Here is a 24,514-nt window from a genome sequence, read left to right as displayed (position 1 = left end):
TGTTACATGAAATGCGCCAGGCTTAAAGCGAGCCACCCCGAAAGAAACAAATGAATTCCAAAGGTCATGGGCACATCCCACAGAATTTTCCTGTATGCTCATCATATCGGTCTCTCAACCACAGTTCGATTACAGAAAGGCACCTACAAGTACTGCTGGACTGTTGCAGGCTAATGCCCATTGTCTCTCTCCCCCCTCTGAAATGACCCAAACCCCCTCCTATACCGATATCCCTCCCCCTAGAATACTCAAGATGCCGCAACCCTCAACAAATCTTCCACCCACCAACCAAAAGTCTCCAAATTTTAGTGCAAATATAAAATCCCAAACCTAGCTTAGGCACCTAGCTATGCAGCAAAAGAGGGAACATGATTTTGCAACAACAAAAGATAATTAGAAGAAATTGCAAACAATTTTAGTGCAGAGTTAACATCTTGTAATTTCCTATTCCTGTGACCACAGTTCATGGATATGCACGCTCTCCGAAAACCACAAGTAACATACACATCAATCTTGAACTTAGCAATATGACTTCTCCCCCCCCCCCCCTCTTTTGGTAGAAGTGGGATTATTTCACAAACTAAAATACAGAAATACTATCATTGTAACCAGTAAGCATGAAACAAAGTTCAGTAAAACCTATAATATAGAAATATTTTCATGGTAATCACCAAGAATAAAAACAAAGTTCACAAATAACAAAATCATCCCCATGGTAAATTATATTAGTGCCAAAATTCAACTAATAAAAGTGGAAATATAATTTCCCATGCCAAAAGTATGCAAAGAACAATCAACATTAATCCCATACCAAGATAAAAGCCAAAACACGTGCACAGATGAGAGAGAAAATCAAGAAACTTTTCATAGGTTGTTCCCAACCAGGTCAATAATGTATGGCGAATATTCTTAACCCATTGGAATGGGAGGCTCAAAATGGCTTTACCAATAACTTCGAATAACCATGTAAAAGTTCCAGCATATATGATTTCAGCATGCAAATGTGAATAAATTTTTTTCACTATCTTTTTTTGAGAACCGCCTAAAGTTACAACTAAAAAATGAAATGATATAAGAATCGATAAAAGACCCAGGTTAAGGAAGGGGGAAAAGAACAATAACAAGAAAAAAGTAACCACCATAGCAGCATCATAGACCAAAAAGAGAAGGGGGTAAATGAAACTAGAAATGATACAAAGAACAAATAAAAAGCTTCCTCCCATGCATATTAGGGGGAAAAAATGAAACTAGAACTGATACAAAGAACATATTAAAAATCTTCCTCCCATGCATATTTGACTATGGTGAAATCTCACCCTCCAGTCTCAAATGTATGCCAGTAAGGGCAATATCCTGAATAAAGTAAACTTCATGATGAGTACCCTGTAGATGGACTCTGTATTTCTAATCTATGTATCACATGAGTCTAGCACCGAATTATCAAGAAGTGCACATATTTACTTGATGAATCCACCACCTATGCCCAACCAACAAATGGAGAAAGGGTCGAAAGCTAAAGGTTGGCAGGTTCACAAAATTGATGCACACGCCCATGCAATAACATAATGTAGCCTCCAAGGAAAGTTGAAACAGAATACTGAACTTCTAATTAAAAAGAGGGGGTGGAGGGGGGGATTGCAAAAAATTGCTCTGGGTTCATAAGCCCACCTAGTCAAAATCAAGCATTCCAACAATAACAACCATTCACTCACCCCCGCCCCCCAGCCCCCAAAAAACAAACACAAATAAATAAATAGAAACTATTCTAAACAGAGAGCCATAAAGCTCCAATTCCATATCAAACCTCCAAAACATGACCACCAGACTAGGTTAAAATGCAACTTTGTTTTTCTTTTATTTTTCCCCATGCTGAGCTTCTTTAATGCAAATATCTTCAATTTCAGTTTAACAAAGAAAACCTCCCAGCAAACCAGCTAAGACAGGAATTTAACCATAAGTATTAAGTTCAGATATATTCTATTCCATTTACTTTTTTTTTTTCCTTGTTTCTTCTGGATTGTGGGGTAATCAGTTTTCAAGAACAATGGAGCAACCTTCTTTTGGAGCCATACTTGACAGTACTTGATTTTCTCTAACCTATTTTGAATATCTGGGATCCATATGATGCCTTTGTCCAGGAGACCCCATTTGTATGCTGTTAAAGTTCCTCCTCAAACTAGCAGTGTAGGAAACCCTCTACCGTAAATTTATATTGTAGAATGCAACTCAGATAAAGCAACATGGTTGTAAATCTTACCTTCAGCCTCACATAGGGATACCTTCTACATCTCAGAGTTGAGTCCAAATCAAATATAATAATCACAAAACTGAACATGTCAAAATGCTTCAAGTTCATAACCCAAAAAAAAAAAGCTCCTGGTGAAACACAGCACACTTATTATTAACCAATAGTCTGTAATTTAAAACAAAAAAACTGGGTATCAAGATTTTGAGGAACCAGCGCATTCAGTTCATAAATTACTCAAAACTGCAAGTGCATAATCTCTTATGTCAAAAATAAAATTCCTATCAAACATTTCCATGGGTGAAGTAGATCCAACCCCAAAGTGGGCTTCTTTCCTTAGGCTGCGTTTGTTTGCTAGAATAAAGGTGGGGTGGGAAAAATCTTGAAAAAAGCAAAATTTTTCTACTTTTCCTACTTTTCCTAAAAATGTATATTGCTTGGTTGCTTGGGGTGGGAAAGTGAGAGACAAGCTTCCTTGAATCAAGGAAACTTGTCTAGTGAGGTGGTAGCCCAACTTTCCCACCCCAAGGCTTTTTAAAACCCCACAAATTTGGTGGGATTTTTTGATAAAGTTTGGGAAAATAAAAAGTGGGACCCACCACTATCACTTTTTTACAAAACCCTTTCCTTTCCTTCTCCCTCACCCCACTACACATGGGGCCCACATGTCTTTTTTTCCCACCCCACCTTTGCAAACAAACACAGCCTTAATAACCACCATGGCTGTCAATGATGTAGCACCAGCACCAAATTGAGCTGCTTTCACAAGGAATAAGCCTAGGGCTAGGTCATATAGGTGTTGGGCCTCTATTCCATGGATTTACTTGGTAATAGGCCTCCCATATGGATTTAGGACATAAGTATATACAGGCCAAGTACGAGGCTTGATTACATAGAAAAAAATTCGAGGGAAACTCAAGTTTTGACCAGGTGAAATGGGAAACCTAGGTGGGAAACTTAGGACTTTTTCGTGCAAATTTTGAAATGAATTTTCAACAAGTTTTAGGGAGTATTTTAGGGTGGAACTCTACATTTAAGCTAATTAGAGTATAAAGAACACATTGGCTGTATTTTGCTAAAAAAATCAATGTAGATATGTCATTCAATGTACATAACATAAATGTAGAGTTGTTCGAGAAGTACACTATAAACTTAACTACTTAAGTACATAACATTCAATATATAATCTCTAACTTCTAAACATCAAATACAAAGTAACTGACACTAAAAGGAAAGTACAACTTAGTGCCAAGAGGAGTGCCAAAAGTGGATCCATCCTGTGAGCTAAGTAGCAGTGCAGCACTATGCTTGTAACATCCTCTCCTCCAACCAACAAACATAGACATCTCATGACATTTAATGCCTATGGTTGTCAAGGTAATCGACAACTGTAACTTTATAAGTTTGATGGTCATCATGCCTAAGATAACCAGTTTGAGGAAATATGCAATTTGGATAAGGAAGTCCTGATGAAGGGGATATTTGTCGTGGTATTTGGGGAAACATGAAAGAAACAAAAAAATTGAAAATTTGGGAAAGCTACAAAACTTACGGGAAAAAGTCCCTGGTTTTCACGAAATTTCTCTGGTTTCCACAAAATTTCCCAGGTTTCCACAAAATTTCCCAAGTTTTCACGAAATTTTCCATGTTTCCCCAAAATTTGAGAATTTTTTTTTTTCTCATGAACCAGCTGGTCCAGCTGGGTTGAACAAGGTTTCGAGGTTTCGACTGTTTCAATTGAAACTTGGGATTTTTTTCAGTCCCCTAGTTTTTTGTTTTGAGGTTTCCAAAATGGGAAATTTCGATGGAAATTTCGTAAGTTTCAACAGAATTTTGTTCTATGCTTGATTACTCACTATGTTTTATGCTTAAAAAGTTAAATTGGTTCACTTCTAGCTAAATTTAAGTTACTTAAGTTTTGGTACATCAAAGGTCATGCCACCACTTAGAAGTCACATGACTTAATTAGATTGCATCTAGGATTCACACTTAAATGCAAATAGCGAAGAGGTAGTGTTACCGTATTTCACCTAAGGCCTCCTATATTTAAAACCCCATTGCCAGCAGCAATAGAGTAGGCTGAGATTGTTGAATTTGCTGACTAAAAGCTTGGCATCTGCCTTCCTTCTACGTGGCAGACTCTGCTCTAGTGCTTAAAATTAGCTCCTCTTTGTTTTAAGTCGGAGTTGCTGCTAGTTCCTTGGGGCTTGGAGTTTAAAGTCCAACAGAGCTATTGGTGCATGGTATTCCAAACTAAACTCCTTTTTTAATGTGGAATCAGTCAAGGTTGAAAATCTGCATCTGTTAGTAGATTAGTATCAAGTTTGCATCATATCAAAGCCATATGTGTAAGCATTGGAAAATATGACATCATAAAACATTTTTTAAAATAAATAATATACAGATACGGGTTGTATTGCTATCCTAAAGACAATACATCAGTACGATACTTCAATCCCTGGTCGTATTCCCCAAAAGTTCAGTTTGGGGGAAGAGTTTTCAACACCATACAAAAATTTACTTGACATTATTTCAGCTTAAGAGTTGTCATTGTCCTTAATGCAACCTAGATTGAATAGGATCAACTAGGAGGCAGTCTCCCAATGTCTTGAACAGAAACAGCAAGCATGAGGTTTGATTAGGGTTTCAGGATGGTATAATGAACCTATAACTTTATATAAGTACATGACTAGGTATAAAGTGTGTATGGTTTGACTTTTGGAGGTCTTACAGTCAAATTCGGCAGACTTTAGGTTAGGAATTAGGCTTAATTGGGGAAAATGAAAATTCAGAAAAGCCAGAAATAGGGTTTGGGAATTAGGAGATTAGAAGAAGAATTCGAGTGGGGATAATTCAACTAACTATTGCTGAAGACATTATTGAACAAGTTGAATGATAAAAGATATTATTGGGAGGTAAAAAAGAGGAGAGAAGATCAGAAATCGCATAAGAGGGGGTTTTGTTTGTAGTGGTTGCAGGGCTGGGGGTGAGGAGAAGATGGTCATACAACCATGCTATGTCATTGTACCTCACCGACAGCAATAAATAGAACTCAAAATTCAATTCATCAATTCATTTATAATATTGGCCCCTATTACGACCCTATCCTAACCCATTAGGATACCTTAATTTACTAGGAAAATGAAGTAACAAAGGAAATAGACCCAAAGTAAGACTCTAAGATAATGAAATAAATCGTCTATTCATATTTTCTACCCATATTCTAGGCTCATCAAATTGGTCAACTAACATTTTACAAAGTAAACCCCATGGAATCAAAATGCCCTATAAACAAGGTACAAATTTCGGTCGAAACCACCTACATTTCAGGTTTTTTTTTTTTTTTTTTTTTTTTTTTTTTTTTTGGGGGGGGGGGGGGAGCCTGCTGGGGTTGTGATTTCGGGTCTGAATTTATATGAGTTAGAATTCAGACTTGAAGATCAGATCCTAGACCAATCAGGAATTAGGTTAAGGGTTTCGGTTAGGCTAGGGTTGGCTAATACCTTGCTGTTCTGCTGCCCAAATTGGTGCTCAATGGAAGTCCTTTCAGTTTGGATGAATTCCCAATTGATCAGACTTTACCAAAATCTAAATTCAGGAAATTTGAATTTTCAGAAAATCTCAAGGTAGAAGATGACTTGCAGAATTTTCAACTCACCAAAATACTTGAGATTTGCAGAAACCATAGTTGTCACGGCGGCGGGGGGGGGGGGGGGGGTGGGGGGGGTTGGGGGGGGGGGGGGGGGGGGGCCCCCCCGGGCGGCGGTGGGGGGTAAAGTGTTTTAGTGTACTAGACTCACAAGCTTCCCTCGCGAGGGGGGAGCGCCGCGGCGGGGGGGGGGGGGGGGGGGGGAGGGGGGAGGGGGGGAGGGGGGGGGGGGGGGGGGGGGGGGGGGGGGGGGGGCCCCCCCCCTTTTTTTCCCCCCCCCCCCCCCCCCCCCCAAAAAAAAAAAAACCCCCCCCCCCCCCGCCCCGCGGCCCCCCCCCCCCGCGATTCTAATGAGGGGAAAAGGGGGTGGAATGGGGCTGGGATTGATGATCTCCTAGAAGGAATAGGACCTGCTGCTGCAGGAAGAAGCAAAAAGGGCTAGGGGAGGTTTGGAGAAGGGCTGAAACTAAAGGGAAGGGGTGGGGGAATGACTTGCGATGGGATGAGGGCAACTCTAGGTCATAACAAGAAGGGAAGGGGGCTGGGATGAGGGAATCCTAGTGGGAGCTGAAAACGTGGGGGTGGGGAAGGAGATGGGGAATGGCTTCTAGGGTTTGGGAAAGATGCTGAAATGATGGGGAAAGGGGCTGTACTTACTTCTATATTGAAGGAACTGCAGAAAAATCTTCGTAGGATGCTTGACTAGGTGATTGAAGATCCTGAGGTTGAAGAACAGTGCACAAATCCAGCCGTAGTTCAAACTCAATTCATCTAATCTGAAGAAAAAAAACTTACACTAGAAAGGCTATTTATAGACTGCAACAAAGGACTCAGTCTCAAACTGCGTTACCCTGACCAATAGGGTCCCATCACAACTTAACTTGGACTCTTAAAAAGGTATCTTATGACTATGTGATCTCAGCCCTTAGATCTGAGATCTCACTTAAGTCACCCAATACTAATTAGATAACTTCAGATTACAAACAAAATGGACCCCAAAAGGAAATCAAAAAGTTTCCTAATTTAAGTTATCCTTTCAAGTAGGACTTCTTAAAAGGAAACACTGCTTTACAACTCCATGACTGTGTTCAAAATAAACTAAACTACTGGACTTTGGTCTTCATTATAGCTCGATCCAGGGGTAGGAATTGACCATTCTACCCCTGGGATGGATTTGGCCTCTCCCTAACTCCAGATGTTCTTGGGCCCTTTTTGGGGGGGGTGTTTCCCAACCCAAGATACAGTTTACGTTGCTGTTTACGTGAACAGCTTCACAGCGCATATTTGGCTTAGAGGGAATATTCCTTGGAAGATTTGTGGGAACCAAGAGAGTGCATGAAGACTTTAGATTTGGTTTCTATTTTAGTAGTTATTAGTTTCTATTTCAGTTAATCATGCATGTGGCCGACTTATAAAGCCTAATGGTTTTTAATTCTAGTTGGATTTTATTTTCAAGAAGATTTCATTATCACTATTAATAGTTTCTCTTTTCAGTTTAAAAGGTCTATGTCTTGTAAAGCTTTAGCCAAGCTATATATAGGCTCCTTAATTGCAATAAAAAGAAAACATTGGAGAAATCATTCAACAGATAAGTTTGCAGTGGGTGCACGACCCATCACCCTAACCCCTTCCTTCTTTTTTTGTATATTCTCTTCTTCCCATATCTTCTTCCTACCCTGCTTCATCTTCCTTGTTGTTGCTACTGTTTATATCTGTACCAATTCATCAAAAATTCAAACTGAAGATTAAAACCCATTCCACTTGATCCCAGAGGTGGCCATTGCTGCGACCGATATGATTGAAGTCTGCTGCTGTTCCTCAGATCTAGCCTTGCTGCTGTAATTTGTGAAGATCATAACTCAACAACCCTTGGTCGGAACCAGTTGAGATATGGAGGCTTCTGCTGCTTGGACCTTTACTCATTCAGCCCTAACTATCTGCTGGGTTGCCCTACAGAACTACTTCTTAACGCAACTCTCCATCCCAAATTTAGCTGTGAAACCTAAACCTTGGTTTTTCCTTCTTTGTTTTCTGAAGCTTGATATCACAATTGGGACTGTTATCCTTGGGTTTATAGTCTTATACTAAAAAGACCTAAACCCGAGATGAACATCCGAGTTGAAACCAAAGAGGAAAAAAATACACTAATTCACAGATCTACCAAGATCTTGCCTCAACCCCATTTTCAGTATAGCTTGGCTCTGAAGTTCAAGTTTGTTAACAACGATTCCTAGAATTTTGTCTTCTTTTTCCTTTTTTAGTAAAGACTCCTATAAGAGATTTAATACAAGGACAAAATGGTTTTCAAAAAGTTCAAAATTAATCAATGCAATTCTATCTGAAATGACATAACTAACCCTCAGTGGGGGGGGTGTTACAGTATAAATGGGAGAAATAAGCATACTCTTGTTACCAGTTACCACCAGCCATTATTACAAGAAGATTTCCAAAAAAGTTAAGGATACAAATTGTTAGACACCTAAAGGGGTCCCAATAATAACCCATCAGGAAAAAATAATATACAAAACTGTATTTTTACCCTTAAATTTTAAATCCTAATCTACCCTCTTAAGGATTTTTATCATCGAAACCATTACCAACACAATACTTATCCTGCAGGAAAAACAGTCCAAGAAAAACAATATAACATCACAGAATACAGTTTCTGTGGATATTCAGTTTCAAATACCATATAAAAAGAAGGCCATAAAGACTGACTTACTGCCTCAGGCGGTTTTACCTGCAGCAACAAAAGTGTTGAGCAATTCAAATAAATGTCTATCTAAATAATGAAGCAGAATGATCCACATGGCAGCCAGATGGCAGAGGTCTTGCGCAACACAGCAAGCAAATCAACAAAGTATCCACAAATCATAAATAAGGCTGATAATTCAGTATAGGTGACCAAAGTTAATCATTACATTTGTAATTTAAGTATCAAAAAATTAGATATAAGCCCATTCAAAACGTGCATTATTGATTATTATATTTCCCAACTTCAAAAAACACAAAGTTGTATACTCAACAGCTCAATGACCATCATTCTGTAGGTACTAAAGGTATCACAAAATTATACTTAAAACAATAACGATGCCCTGCAAGTATCATCCAACCCATATTGATTTCTCCAACAAGTACATAATTCTATACTAAATGACAGTGATTTTTGCCAGAGTTTAAAAGAAAGTAAATTTTGAAATTCTACATAGTACATATTTTGAAGAAGATTGAAAAGGTAAAAAGGAGGAAAGTAGAAGACTGTAACTTCAGTTGACAAAATCTTAAGTTCTGGTATTCATGATAATGACAAAGCAACACTTTCATCACAAAGACAGATATCGCATTTGCATGAGCTCCTGGAACTTTAGAAGAATCACCAGTTCATGATTAAAAGGTTGATGGACCTAGAAGTATCTGCACAATGAATGAGTAAAACATAAAAAGCCCATTTCAGAAAACAAAAGAAAAACAAAAAATTTTGAGAGTTAGAAAGCCTGAACATGGCATAAAACTATTTTCCTAAAATGTAAATGAAAAAGTAAAAGTTTCACTTGCCATCACAAAATTAAGGGGGGGAAAACAATTTCATTCATGGGAACCAAAAAAAATAGCTGAATATAGTCAACCAATTACATGTGAATGAGGACCCAAAAAAGTACCAACCTTGTATGTTTCAAATGAATCAGTTTGAAAAGTCTAGGCACTGAAAACAAACTCCTTTTCCATATGAATACTAAAACCAACTAAGAAAGAGTCAATCATTTTCAGTAAAGTGGTTCTTGAACTGTGACCACCCCGCACCCCATGCCTCCCCCCAATAAAATAAAAAAATAAAAAAAAAAAAAAAAAGGAACGTTATCCTGGTGTGATTCTTTCATCGATCCACAATGACCAATCACAGGGAATTTGCTGTATGAGTATGGTCCAATCTCTCACCAGCCAATCCTAGGAAACTATAGAAAGTATTTGCACAGCACTTTATCCGACTGCCACTCAACTGCACAAGTAAACTTTCCAACAAGATATATTAACAAATCAGAAGGATATTTAGACAAATTAGCCATCATTCTACACGAAAGGGGTGTTATTTGAAACTCTAGGACATCCAGCCTCAACCTCCTCAAACCAAATACCGTACATGGTGATCAACACCATGACTGACAAAGCAACAATTTCATTATGTTTTTTATCTTTCACATCACATACAAATAATTCCATAACTGTGCACGACAACAACAGGCATATTAACCCTCAGCTACTGTTGGCAAGAGACTCCCAAATTCAGTAAGCTTCAAAATAAATTCTATGGTGCTTTCTTTTCAATTAGCACAAAAACCACCCTCAACTCCCCCCCCCTTCCCAAAAAAAAAAGGGAAGAGAAAAAGAAAAGATATTTTCCCCCTTTTGCTTCCTTATAACAAAAGGAATACCACGATGCCAGTTTGACAGGATGACCAATCAAGCTGAATCTAATGTCAAAAATCCCTACCAATAACATCATGTATTTCACATTTCCTAAACTAGAATGTTACAAATTAGGGACACACAATAAAACAACCATAGTAGTCAAGACATCACCTAGGAGACAAAATCACCCTTGTTGGTATCACCCTGATATTTTTCTCACCAACACCTAGGATCACATGGATGCCATGACAACTGTGGTAACAACAGCAAATTTTTCCTAGCAATGGGAGTATGAATTTATATCATTCTATACAAAAATTTACTCATTTCAATCTCAAATAAGAAAAGATTCAAATCTCCAAGACACCAACAAATAATTTTGATATACCTGTGCCTTACCTAATGACCCATGTAAGGTGCACCTCCACCCATATGACCCTGAAATTGCCGACCAGCACTGGCCTGCCCCATGGACACATTCGAATATCCACTTTGCACAGAAGGCTGGTTCCCATAAACCCCCATCATGCCAGGGCTTATATTACTTGCAAGAGGCTGATTACCATACACACCCTGCATTCCATGGCTTGTGTTATTTACCATCGGGGTTGCAGTTGGGTTCAATGGTGCTCCAACCCCAGTCGACCCAAGAGAACCAAGCAAATTAGTCAGCCCCAACCCGGCTCCCTGGCTTGCAAGCAACGCTGTTAGTGCTTGCCCCAAAGCTGGGTTCAACGCCTGTGTAGCTGCCTGGTTGAATGGCACCCCAGCTGGGCCAGGTGCCATCAGGTGTCCCGGAGTAGCAGCAGAACCATGGTTCCCCATGGACCCCATAAAGTTAGGGTTTTCACTTCTCTGATAATGTGAACCACGCTGAGGATGGTGCTGATTTTGGTGATGGTAGAATTGCTTGCTTGGCTTCGGCCCATCGATTGCTCTCTGGCAGTGCAAGATATGACCTTCGAAATTCTTGTGTGGTTCTTCCAAAGGCCTTCTTCGCACTCTCGATCGTCTTGTAGACGAACAGTGTGAACCCCTTCGGCCTCCCAGTCTGCTTATCTAACCCTAAGGGTCCCTCCTCAATCTCCCCATACTTGGAAAAGAAAGTAACCAGTTTGTGAGGATCAATATCAGCCGATACATTGCTGACATAGATCTTCCTTTGCGTATATTCCGAAGCCGGTGGGGTTGCTGGTGGCGCCGCCTGCACCGGTCCTGCCGCGGCCAACTGACAGGATGTCATCCGATTCCCAATCCTCTTCTGCGGTTGTTTTAGGGCTTTCCGAGCCCCACTGCGATGCTTAAAGAGTATAAAGCCATACCCCTTAGATTTCCCAGAAATCTTATCACAAACAGCATTACAATCCTCGATCTCACCATACTGCTTGAAAGCACTGATTAGGATTTCTGCATTGGTATCCCAACCAAGACCGTGGACAAAGATCTTGCGATGCACAGGATCCACATCTGCGACATCGCGGATTCGATCCAGCAAGTCAGAGTGAGTTTCTGCAGCTTCGCGAAGGATATCGATCAGCTGTTCCTTGTTGAACGGTTCTAATAGCTTCTCAACAGGTTCTTCAGTGTCATCATCATCCACGGTAGGGTTTGAAGTCGATGATACTGGATTTGAGGTTCCTTCAGCATCTTCCTTTGTCCCTGTTTCTTCTTCTTCTTCTTCATTTTCTTCACCTTCTTCTTCGACCTCTGGATCGCCGGTGTCTGCATCTTCTTCATATACTTCGTAGGACGCTTGTTCTTCTTGCTCTGGTTGTTCTTGCTCTGGTTGTTGCTGCTGTTGTTCTTCCTCTAGGGTTTTCGAAGACGCAAGCTTTCGCTTCTTCGCCATGGATTTGATTGATTTACAAAGAGAACAAGAGAGAAGCTAAGCAGAAGCTAAACTAGGGTTCACGTTTCTGGTTTGGGCTTCGAGTTTCGACCACAGGGCGAGGTAAGTGAATGATAAATTGATAATAATACCGTATGTGCAAATGAAAAGAATTGCGGGGCCCACAAGGGTCCAGGAGTTTTATACGATGGCCAGCTCGGCAATAAAATTATTATTTGATTAAACCTTTTTTAATAAATAAATAAATAAAAAGATAATTCAATCTCCTCCAGTTAATCCTTTTTTTTGGTAAACACACATGGAAGTTTTCCAGTGAGATCTGCATATGCACTGTGCATAATAGTAATATGCAGGAATCTTATCAAGCCTTTTCTTCGGATTATTCCCATTGAGACCTTAAATCGAAGTTGAACACCCTTCCCAAAATTAGAAGTTTTGTCTGGAGAGGTGCTCGTGACACCCTGCCTACCATCTAGGCTTTGTATGACAAAAATAGCACCCAGAGCGCGTTGTGCTTACAATGTTCGAAATTGCTTGGGTCATTGTACATTTAATGAGCATGACCGTCAAGTCGAGATTTCGGACCGCCTGATCCTAAATCTCGGTCGAAATTGAATCTCAACCGTTGAATTTCAATAGTCGAGATCGAAATTTTGATCCGATGACCCATAATGTGTGGCTTGATGGTCCTACACATTACCTTACAATATTGGGCAGCTTGTGATTCAGTTTCTCATATACTCTCTCTTTCATTGTACTTTGTCTTTTAATGGTTTAAGAGCTTCTGTTTTAAGGGTGGATACGTTGGAATTTCATAATGCTTGGATTACTTTCATTAATTGCAAATTTAAACACTCAGGTAACATTCATTTTGTGCATTAAATTTGGAGTTCATTGAGCAGGTTAGTATGGAAGAGAAGGAATGATTTTTTGTCCAAAAGAATTAATCATTCTCTTCAAGGTACAATGCAAGCTCTTTAGAACCTAGAGATAGCATGTTAAACAGAATTTGCCGAATTTGAGTAGGGGGAGTTTGAACATATAGGAAAGCTTCTTGCTTTAAAGCACCTTCCTTTGCCAAAGCGTCTGCTACAAAATTTGCTTCCCTCAATATGTGTGCAAAGGAAATGTATTCAAACTGGCTTGACATGTTAGAGATGAACGAGATAATTGGAAAGATCTTCCACGGGGCCTCTATTGGGTGCTTCTGAAGAATGGTGATTAGAACTTGATTATCACTTTCCAAAGCTATTTTAGGCAGATTAAACTCTTTCGCCCAATAGATAACCCTGCCTTAAAGCCAAAGCCTCCGAGTTGGATGTCTTGAGAAGCAGAACTATGCCCAAAACCAAAAATCATTGTTCCCTGATGATTCCTTGCAATCCCTCCATATCCCGCAACCTGCTCTTCCTTAAAGAAAGAACCATCAACATTTATTTGGTTATATTGGAGGGAGGAAGTTCCCACTTAATGCAACCATGAGAGGATATTGGCACTAGCTTGATATCACTGGATAAGCAATAGAACTACAAACCCTTCCATACCTGAAAACTGACATGTGGCAGCTGAGTGGAGGAGTGAGTTGCTATATTTGTCGTGTATGCTTTCCAAATAAGCCAAATAAGCCAAATGGCAAGTAAAGTGTTGAGACTCTTTGATTTGTTGATGCTGTGCTGTGCCACATTGATACACTGTTGGCCAGTAGAAGTAATCGAATTTGCACTGATCAAGTCAATCCACCCCAAATCATTCCATACTTGATTGGCATACTGGCAGAGGATGAAAATATGATCCGGTGATGTCTCCTGCATCCCACAGAATAACAGTCAAGAGGCACATAACAACCACGATTTACCAAGTAAGTCACTGTTGGGAGTTTTTGATGTTGGAGTTTCCAAAGGAAATGTAAAGCCTATGGAGGAAGATCAAGTTTCCACAAAAGATGCCATGGTGAGCTGGTGTTCAATTGATTATCCTATATATTCAACTACAAGCAGGCTAATCTATAAGCTGATCTAACTGAGAAATTTCCTGCAGTTGTCCATGACCAAATTAAGCAATCTTCCAAAGCCAACCGAGGAATTGGTATTGAAAGAATTTTCTCCACTACCTGCCTTGGCCACCAGCGATTTAAGAGCTCTCTGTTCCAAGAATGAGTTCCAGAATTGACCAGTTGAGCTACTTTAGAAGGATCCTTTAGGGCAAAGGGAAAACAGCCCACATCCAAAGCGGTATTTGAAATCCACTTTGATAGCCAAGGATTGATTGTATTGCCCAATCCTACTTGCATGAGTATACCTTGTTTCACCAAATCCCACCCCATCAAGATAGATTTCCACCCCCATGAATTAGTGGCTTAAGGTTGAACTTCAAGAAAGGTGTTGTATTTGCAGTATTTATGCAGCATAATCTTTCCCCACATAGAGTTAGGAGATTAAATTAGTTCCCATGCCTTCCGAGACAGAAGCGTTAGGTTAAAAGCTTGAAGGTTTCGAACATTAAGTTCTCCTTCCGATTTTGGTTTACAAATGGTGTGCCAATCCACAGTGTGAATGTGTTGTCTGTCTCCATTTGACCAAAAGAAAGACCTCATAGATTTCTCCATTTATATGATTGTGGCCATCGGTAGCTTAAAGCATGACATAAAATATGAAGGAATAGCTGCCAAAGTAGCTTTAATCAAAACTGTCTTACCAAGGGCTGAGAGGACTTTGGATTTCCATCATTGCAATCTGTGAGTTACTCGTTCTATCAGCGTATTACAGTGTTTCTTCTTCAATTTGCCTGCAAAAAGCGGAATTCCCAAGTATATGTCCATTGCCCAAATTGGAGTGATATTGAAGAGAGTAGCTAAAGTCCGCTTCATACTTGCTAAAGTACTTGTACTGTAATGCGCCCTTGTTTTCTGTACGTTCAGTTCTTGACCCGAATGAGTACAATTTTCCTGAATGATTCTGTTAAAATTACGAGCCTCAGATTCTTTGGCTTGACCAAACAATATTAAATCATCAACAAAAGCCAGATGTGATATCCGTTCACCTCCCTGGGCTAAAGAAATGCCTTTAAGTTTCCTCTGTGATACTGCTATTTCCAAATGCGAAGTTAATAACTCAAGCACAAAGGATGAACAGTACAAAGATAACGGGTCCCCTTGTCTAAGCCCCCAAGAAGGACAAAAACTGTCAGAGATAGAACCATTCACCAAGAGAGAATATTTCACAGATTGCACACAGAACATTATCCACTTAGTCCATTGACTTGGAAAGCCATAGGTGATAAGAGCTTGTTTAAGGAAACTCCATTCAATCCTGTCATATGCTTTACTCATATCAACCTTAACCACCATAAGCCCAGTCTTCCTATTCTTGTGACGATGCAATTTTGACAGGATCTCATGGGCTATCAAAATATTATCTTGAATATGGCGTCCTTTGACAAAACCAGTTTGTTGAAAAGAAACCACTTGTGGGATAATATGCTTGAGGCGGTTATCCCAAAGTTTAGAAATGACCTTATAGCTTGTATTGCACAAACTAATAGGTCGAAAATCTCCAACCCCTTGGGGGCACTCCGACTTTGGGATGAGAGTAATGAAGGTATTATTATGAACATAATTGAAAGTACCTGTTTGGAAGAATTGAAGCACCATTGCCTCCACGTCCTCTTTTATGGACTCCCATGCATGCTGATAAAATATCCCCGGAAAGCCATCTGGTCTTGGAGACTTTAGCCCATTTATACTAAACACCGCTTCTTTGATTTCTTCAGAAGAGAAAGGCCTGATCAGCCACGCTTGATGTTCCGCATTTACTCGATTGGCAATAGGGAGAAAGTAAGAAGCTAAAGGCGAAGTATGAGATGAAGAGTATATGCGCTTGAAATGCTGTTCAAAAGCAGAAGCTATATCCTGGTGGTCAATTAGATTCAAACCATGATAAGAGATATGTCTGGTTTTATTTCAGGCCCGACTAACCATCGTGCTTTGATGAAAATACCATGTATTTTGATCTCCCTTCAACAGCCAATCAACACGGGATTTTTGCCTCCATTTGTTAGTTTGTTGTTTCAAATTTAGCTTCAGTAAGGCTACAATCCGCTTTTCTTCTATATACCAGCTTTCAGTTCGATTTCCTAGGTCCATACTTTCATGAATTTCAATGGACTTTCTCAAATCCTCCTCCTTAAGTTCCAACCACTTGACCTACTTTTTGTTCCAAGAGCTTAAGGAAAAGGAAAGTCTTTTCAATTTCATGGCCAGTGAATAAGAGGAAGATCCTTTAATAGAAGTAGCCCATGACTGCTGAATAATTGAAGCATAAGAGTCTTCATGAGTCTAGAAATGTTCAAACCTAAAAGGTCTTTTAAGAGATTTGGATGTTGATTCCAGTTGAAGTAGTAGTGCCTTGTGATTAGAATTTGTCACTGTTAGATGAGTTGTGCTTGCCTCAGGAAATTTAGACAGCCATTCTAGATTACACACAATCCTATCCAAACGCCCTTCAATACGATGAGACTTCTTTTGTTTGTTAAACCATGTAAATTTACTGCCTATAGTAGGAAGAGTCAGCATGCCAAAATCATGAACAAAGGATTGGAACGGTCAAAGCGCCGAAGATTGAATAGGCCTACCCCCTTGTCGATCATCCATAGATAAGTATGAGTTCCAGTCACCCCCTATGACCCAGGGTTTGTCGATAAAACCTCCCAAATTTACTAATGTCTGCCATTGGTACTTCTGAACATGCAGCAAAGAACTTAAATATACACAAGTGAAGTACCAAAAGTTATCATTTTCTTCAACGATCATATGAACACACCACCCAGAAAACCATACAATATTAACCTTAACATCATCACTCCAACAAAAAACTATCCCTCTAGCACGCCCTTCAGGAGGGACAGAAACACACTTGAAGAAACCAAGATGTTTACAAAACAAACTCACATCAACTTGCAAAGACTTAACTTCAGAAAGGAACAAACAAGAGGGCATGTGTTTATTTACTAGAGCATGCAATTCTATTTCTTTGAAGCTAATATTTCTATATTCATTGTTAATGATTGTTATTTGGTGTTCACAGATGCTGCGTGGGAGAAGGACACCTTAAAATGGGCTAGAGTCTGTTTGTTTTGGGACCTGACTAGTCCTTTTTTTTTTTTTTTTTTTTTTTTTGGCTAGATTGGTTTTTTGTACAAGAGTGTTAACTACTACTTTAGAGTTGGAAGCCATTCGGGACTGTTGGGTAATTGTATTACAAATTCTTGCAATTACAAGAAATAAAATTGCAATAGAATTGATATTTGAAGATCTTTAGCTTGTCGGGAGAACTTGATATTACATGTAATCGAACGAACCACCAACATGTGAAGTTGAGTCACACATTGAGTATTGCCTTTAGGTAATTGATGCACCTTGCTGTCAAAAGTTCTTCTACATCACCACCACCTCCAAGATAAAACAACCTCTAACTAAAAAAATATTCTTCTAATCCTTACAAGGAGCCACAGGATACATCACAACACTCAGATAAACTCAAAAGAAAAGAATATTAGCTTTGCAAAGAAGTACGTCAACAAGAATGCAAGTGTGAGTTATATATGAGTTGTATAGAATGGAAGGATAAATTAGGATTATATAGGCCCAATACCACATCTTACACCCCTTAAGTTTCTCAAGGTAACGAATTAGGTCATTGAATTGTAGTGACCCACCTCTCTCACAAAGGAGATAATTAATCCTCTACTAATTGAGAATCAATGACATTATTCGTTCTTCACTAATGAAGAATAAATCACATTGAGCTAACATTCCCTACTAACTGGAGAGAGATTCCCATATTCTCTTCATGGCTATGAATTGGAATTAGTTCATTCAATTCCTTTAACCCTGCTCATGGTGATAGCCATGAATGGTCAAGAAGATGCAATAGGAATTTGAGATTAATGGTCTTTTAAGGCTCACATATTAATTGTAGTTGATATTCATAGCCACCTCAACCCCCATGATTAAGGTCATAAAAAGCCTTATAATCAAGCTTATGAAGGACCACTTTAACTCATGGGGTGTCTCATTATCATCCTTAACTCGGGAGTCATACACATAAGTAAATTAGTTAAAATAAAGGAAAATCCAAAAACTAGTTTCAAACTTAAAATAAAGAACAAATTTCATCCGCACCCCAAAAATAGAGTTCTTAAAGTACTAACACCCCACTTTATTTTTGAAAAACACATAGGTCCTATTCCATTATAATGGTTAGTTGTACAATCGTAAAGATCATTTTTTCTTTATATAAAATGGATTGTAAAAAATTTTATTTACCCTTCTCTATTAGACTTATTCTTCAAGAAATATTATTCTCATTTACCCAAATAAAAAAAAAAAAAAAAAAGACAACAAGTATTATTCTCCATTATGCCACTATATAATTCCGTTCAACCAAAGGAACCTACAATCAGTAGTTTTGTGCCCTCTTTCTAGGGTTTTCATTTTCTCCCCTGCACGCATTTCAAGACATTTATTTTTCACCTGTTCAATTGATAATACGTACTCTGAAACTCACTAAAAATGGAAAAACTAGCTTACACGAGCGCCCAAGTGTTTTTGGAGGAATCCGGATCATCTCCCCATCGGAGGAGCACTCTGTGCTCCCCCATGGCTTCCTGACCACAAAAACCAGTGGGTCTCACTGGTGAAAAAGTTTTTTTTTTTTTTCCAAAAAGTGTTTTTTTCACCGTGGGCCCCATCAGGTTTTCGTGGTCAGGAAGCGTCGGGGTCACAGATCCGGACTCTTTTTGGAGAACCTTTTACTCGTGGGGGTAAATAACCCTCAAACATCTTCACTTATTCTCTCAAAAACCATATGTCCCTACTTTATTGCAAGATTTGTTTTTATTGCAACTTTTTAAAGTAGCTGGTTTGGATTTTAGTCTTGTGGATTCCATCCACAATCCCATTTGTCTAACTTTAATTTTGTGTGATGTTCCCTAGGTTTCCTTTTTGATTTTCTTTCAAAGAATGTTTGAGTATCATGTGATCTTCGTGGTGAGATCGGTTTTGTTCTTTTGGTTGAACAAGATTAGAACTACTTTATGAGAATTTTTTTTTTAATCTTTTCAAACTACTTTGTGACAATGGATTGAACTTCTCTGACTTAGTGTGCCCACCATGTTGATCTACTGAAATGTTAATCCACTGGTGGACAACCAAATTTATTCCATTTTTGAAGTTTTTATTTTGTAATGAACTTTTGTAACTACCTTTACATTGCCTCAAAGTCTTATTAAATTTTGATATATATATTTTGCTTATGGATCCTAGTGTTAGAAGGATTAAAAGCAGCCAATCAAAAGGGTTAAAAGCTAGAGATTAATGTTAGAACATAATTATGAGGAATCAACTACCATTGATGAGCCTAATGATGAGGAAGACACTGATTTGGAGTATGATGATGAGCTAGACTTAGACTTTAATGAGGAAGAAGAGAGATCATCAGACGACGACAGTGAATTAGGAGATGAAGAAGAGGATGAGAGCAACCACAGCTAGAGAATCAAGTTTACTTTGGTTAATGAAAATGAAATTTTGCATGGGTGGCACATTCAAGATGATAACATAGGAACTATGGGTGGAGATTTAGAGATTCATTGTTTGATAATGTTCATTGCTTTGAGCACTCAATCAAGGGGGGTTTTGATTTTTTTATTTTTTTATTTTTTTTCTTGATAAAAACGGGGGTTTTGATATTTTGAGATTGAAGAATAAGAGAAAAGGGTCACAAAAATTTGCAAGGCTGATGGTTGCCCTTGGAAAGTTCATGCACTTCCTACAATAGATGGAGTGACTTCTAAGATCAAGTCTATTGGCCCCGATCAGGCTTGCTTTACTATAAATGCAAATTCCCCTTGGATTGCAAGTGTAATGGCTGCCCAGCTTAAGGTCGAACCACATGATAAAGGAGAAATAAATTGGCCCGAACCAATTCGGTTGAGCCCAGCCCAAACAGTTTGGATCAAGTCAAACCGGGCCAAGATAAGGTCGGTCGAACAAGCATAAAGGCAAAATAGCAAGACGAATCCAATAAGACTTGTAGCCAAAGAAAATGTATTCGATTGGGATTCAACTACTCATATTCGAGTAGGACTCAATCATTAAGATTCGTATTGCAATCCGAACAATGTTTGAATCCCAGTCAAACTCATACATAGAAAAACTATAAAAAGGTATGAGGACACAAGAGAAAGGTACACTGAATAAAGCGATCACTACTCTTTACTTTATTGTTCATTGCTTTCTTGTCTTCCTTAATCGGAGAGTTTCTTAACTAGATTGTCGGAGGTGATACTTGACCACCCCAGTCGAGCTCATTCTTGCAGGTTCATTCGGTTGAGGAGATGAGCAGGATTGCGTAGCAACAATTGGCGCCGTCTGTGGGAAACTGATCAAAAAAGTCATCATGCAAACCATATCAAGTTTATTGTTACGAGATGGATTTGACGGAGAAAAGGAGGTCGAAAAGGGTGGGACCTCGCACGGAATTGAAAAAATTCCCGAGCATCAAACCCAACAAGATCCTTCAATTCTCCCAGATCCTCCAACAAATCAATTCACAACGATGAATCAGATTGATGAGCTTCAAAGCAACAATCTGAGCTCAAAAAAGAAATTTCATCCTTGAGCGAATTAGTTAGGATGACCATGCGTCATATGATCGCCCCTGGAGCAGGTTCTCAGGAAAATCAAAAAAACCCAGAGGGCAGCAGGCATGACCGACCAACCATACTCGACCAAACATCCCGACCATCTAAAAAAGAACAGTAGAAAAGATAAGAGAAGGAGGGAGAAAAGTCTCAGGCTTCGAAGGAGGACAATCTAAAGAAAAATCCTCTAGTCGACAAAGACAAAGATCAAGGGAGTAGCACTGATCTAATAAAAAATCCGAAGGACAAACAAAGCCACAATGGTCCGAATAAGTGAGATGAAGATATGAATAAATGCATCACCGAATTGGACGAAAAGTTGAAAAAAATTAAAAGATCCTGGAAAAGACGAGATGTATGCTGTTCTAAAAGAGGATCGTTTCGTCAAAACTATCTCCGAAGCAGAGATGTCAAAAGGCTTCAAATGTCCGACTTTCACTGCATTCGATGGATCTCGATGCCCAAAACATCATATCATGCACTATATGTGAAACCCAGCCCTAACCTTGACCCGGAAACCTTGTTATTTGTAGGTCCGATGACTCGAAGTAAAGTAAGAAGTCAGCTTTGGGCCATCCCAGTAGAGGACTTGGTGTCTGGCTTTGAATCCATGAAAGTTGATGATGAGGTTCTATTTATGGAAACTGAATCCTGATGAAGATCTGATTAGTTGATGGACTTGGAGTGCTCTCTATCTTGGTTTGAAGGCATTTCTACCTACTAGATAAGTCACTTGACTTGTGTGCAAAACCCCTTTAGGATTGGATTTGATTTGGACCTTCAATTCCCTGTTTTGGTCTGTTGCACGATTGGTCGACGATTGGTCGACGGGCGATCGACCAATCCACTCGACCAATGAGTGCGCTTTGGCAATTAGGTTGTTCTTGCTCTATTTAAGTCCAATCTCGAGTCCACCGTATTGCGCCTCCAAACCTCCGGAACGAACCAAAGACCCTCGCAAGTCACTCTCTTGCATCCTTGGTGTTTCTTGACGGGCTTCGCGAAACTCTTCTTTTGCATCAAAAGGTATGTCTACTCTTTCTTCTTCTCCTCCATCTTTGTTTTTCTTTCCTTTTGAGTTGAGACGAGAAGAGATGCTGCATTCTCTGGTGCAAACATCTCTGAACATGTTCTCATGATCATCCTAAGGATTTGAGGCTAGAACAATGATCTTAACCATGATCATTGCAAGCTTTTGAAGGAATCATGATCAAACCATGATCTAATCGTTGTTAAACTTCTGATTTGAATTCTGATCTCTTTGGATCTTCTATATTGATCATATTAGTAGTTAATTACTGTGTTTTCCTTCCATGATCCATAATCTATAGATCTCTAGTGTTCTCTTCACCATACTATGTGTTCTTCATGATGCATGGTAGTTACATATATGGTAGGTTTTATTTCCTTATTTAGATTTATGCTTCTAAGCCTTATTCCTTGAAGATCTAAGTATATTTTCATGATACCATTACCGAAAGCAATGATCCATCCTCCTATTGTTCTTGTCTTTGTTTTCTATTTCAAATTCATCAAGATCCATGGTTGATCTAATTATGGTAACTTTTTGTTTCCTAATTTGGATCTTGATATCTTGATTTGATTGGTGTTTTGAGGTCCCCTATATGTTAGAATACTACCGATGTAGTTTACCCCTTGATTAGTACCCTTTTGAACCACCAAATTCGGATTTCATATCTTAAAACTCGTTTTTTAGGCCACCACCGCATTGGTCGATGATTGGTCGATTGGACCAGCGACCAATCCACTCGACCAATGAGACAGCAACCGAATTGGTCTATGTTGGATGTTTTGGTATCTTTTCGTAGGGATCTTTCCTAATATGTTGTATATACTTGTTTAGGACCTTCTTCTCAAGTTTGCCAAGATCTTACTTGATTTCTTAGGATTCCTTTGCGAGTTATAAAGGTAAGGATGGTTATTTCCTTAATTACATAGATAGCATGAATCTAGTTTCTATATTTGAATATCATAGATATGATTCCTAAATTAGATTCTTACAATGATATACTACTGTTGCATAACTTTGATTACAGTAGCATTACTTATTCATATTAAATTGATTCATGTATGATTTACTTACCAATGTTATACAAGTGATTGTAATTATTGATTTCTTTCCATATATGAAGTTACCATATATGTGATGATATGATTTGATGCATGTGTATGCTTAAGTATGGTTTGGAAAGGAGAGGTGTCCTTTGACACCGCCTTGGACTACACGGGAATATTATGGGATGTTTCCGGAGATGCCCTCCGGACACCTTCCTAAACTGTTGGATGACATATCTAGGATTGTCTAGTAGTGTTTGGCTAGGATGTCTGTTATGTGGACCCTAATCGGAGGGGGATTGAGACCGAACGACCCGTGGTAGCAATGGGGATTCATGGGCGCTCAAGACCGGTAACCAACCCGTGAGAGGACAGGAATCACATTGTGGGGGCCATTTATTGGTAGGGTTGCATATGGTTAGACTTGGGCTCACGGGCGCTAAGACCGGTAACCAACCCGTGAGAGGACGGAGAGCCCGTTACCATATGTGGATGATCAATAGGGTTGATGAGTCCGTAGTCGGGGACTATGAGGACTCTAGTGTGAAGGATACCGGAAAGGATCGCGGGGACGAGGAATGGAAGATCCGGATCGACTGATGTAACTAAGTAGAAGACTTGCATGGCAGGTTTACCCCGACATGCGCGAGACTTATACCAAATGGTTGTGAGAGAGTGTGTTGACTAACCCCCGCCAAGGTTTGTCCCGAGGGATGAAGGACCCAACCAATCGGGCCAAGACCGGTGAAATGATTCGTGAGAGAATCCAAGATATCTTAAATGGTTGAGGATGTGAGTGGACTTCCTAAAGAAGTACGGTGCATGACTTAAAGCATGTGCCAATAGAGACCAGATACAAGAGTTAGATTCATTCATTCATTGCTTGTCCATATCATATTGCATTAGATTGCTGGAACGCATTTATGTTATTATGGATTTTAACGCTACCGAGTTCTTTGAAACCATCCTATTGTACAATGTTGTTAGACTATCCGGCAGCCGAGTACATGACGGCCCATGAAGAAGGCAAGGCGAGGAGGCAATCTCCGGGAAGGTGATTGCGGTACCACAAACCGAAGATCCCGCGAGTGGTTATGCTCCGACGATGCTTAGTCCGACCATCGAGGGAAGCGCCTGTGCCATTTATGAGATTTACACTACAAGGATGTTGTCTATAAAGTGGAGAACAATTTAGTTACCCAATGTACTAGCACGGGATTAGATTTTATTTAGTTATTCTCTTTAGAGCACTTCCGGGTTGTAAAGTGGAATTTTGCCTCACTACTTATTTGTTTGATACTCGATATATCTATTATCCGATTCATATGATTCATTCTCTATTGGATCTATGATTATCTCGACTTGTTATGATTGTTCATGATTATGTTATTGTTTATGTGGGAGGTTGATCACGATACCGATCTGAGCCGTGGATCACACCCGGGTATGCGGATAGGGTACCGGCTGGGAGGGCGTGACACTATAAGTCTGTCATGTCGACCTATAGACACAGTGAAGCAGCTATGTGCCGAAGCTTCCTACCTTCTCTGATCGGAGCAGCATTAGATTGGTTCTTTGCACTCCAAAG

At 39.4% G+C, this 24,514-nt stretch overlaps 1 pseudogene across 1 annotated transcript; it reads right to left on the bottom strand.

Moving 5' to 3' along the window:
- Positions 1 to 6,245: 6,245 nt before the first annotated feature.
- LOC149002432 (UBP1-associated protein 2B pseudogene) lies at positions 6,246 to 12,268 on the bottom strand (annotated as a pseudogene). The gene is made up of 2 exons (XR_016170246.1): positions 10,701 to 12,268; positions 6,246 to 9,308 (listed from the first exon to the last, which is right to left on the bottom strand). The product of XR_016170246.1 is annotated as a UBP1-associated protein 2B pseudogene (transcript).
- Positions 12,269 to 24,514: the final 12,246 nt, after the last annotated feature.

Source organism: Hakea prostrata, chromosome 10, assembly GCF_041222555.1.
Source record: "Hakea prostrata isolate BN-2017 chromosome 10, UWA_Hpros_2, whole genome shotgun sequence".
Lineage (NCBI taxonomy): Eukaryota > Viridiplantae > Streptophyta > Magnoliopsida > Proteales > Proteaceae > Hakea > Hakea prostrata.
The sequence above is the reverse complement of the archived record's forward strand: the minus strand, read 5'-3'. Positions and strand labels throughout refer to the sequence as shown.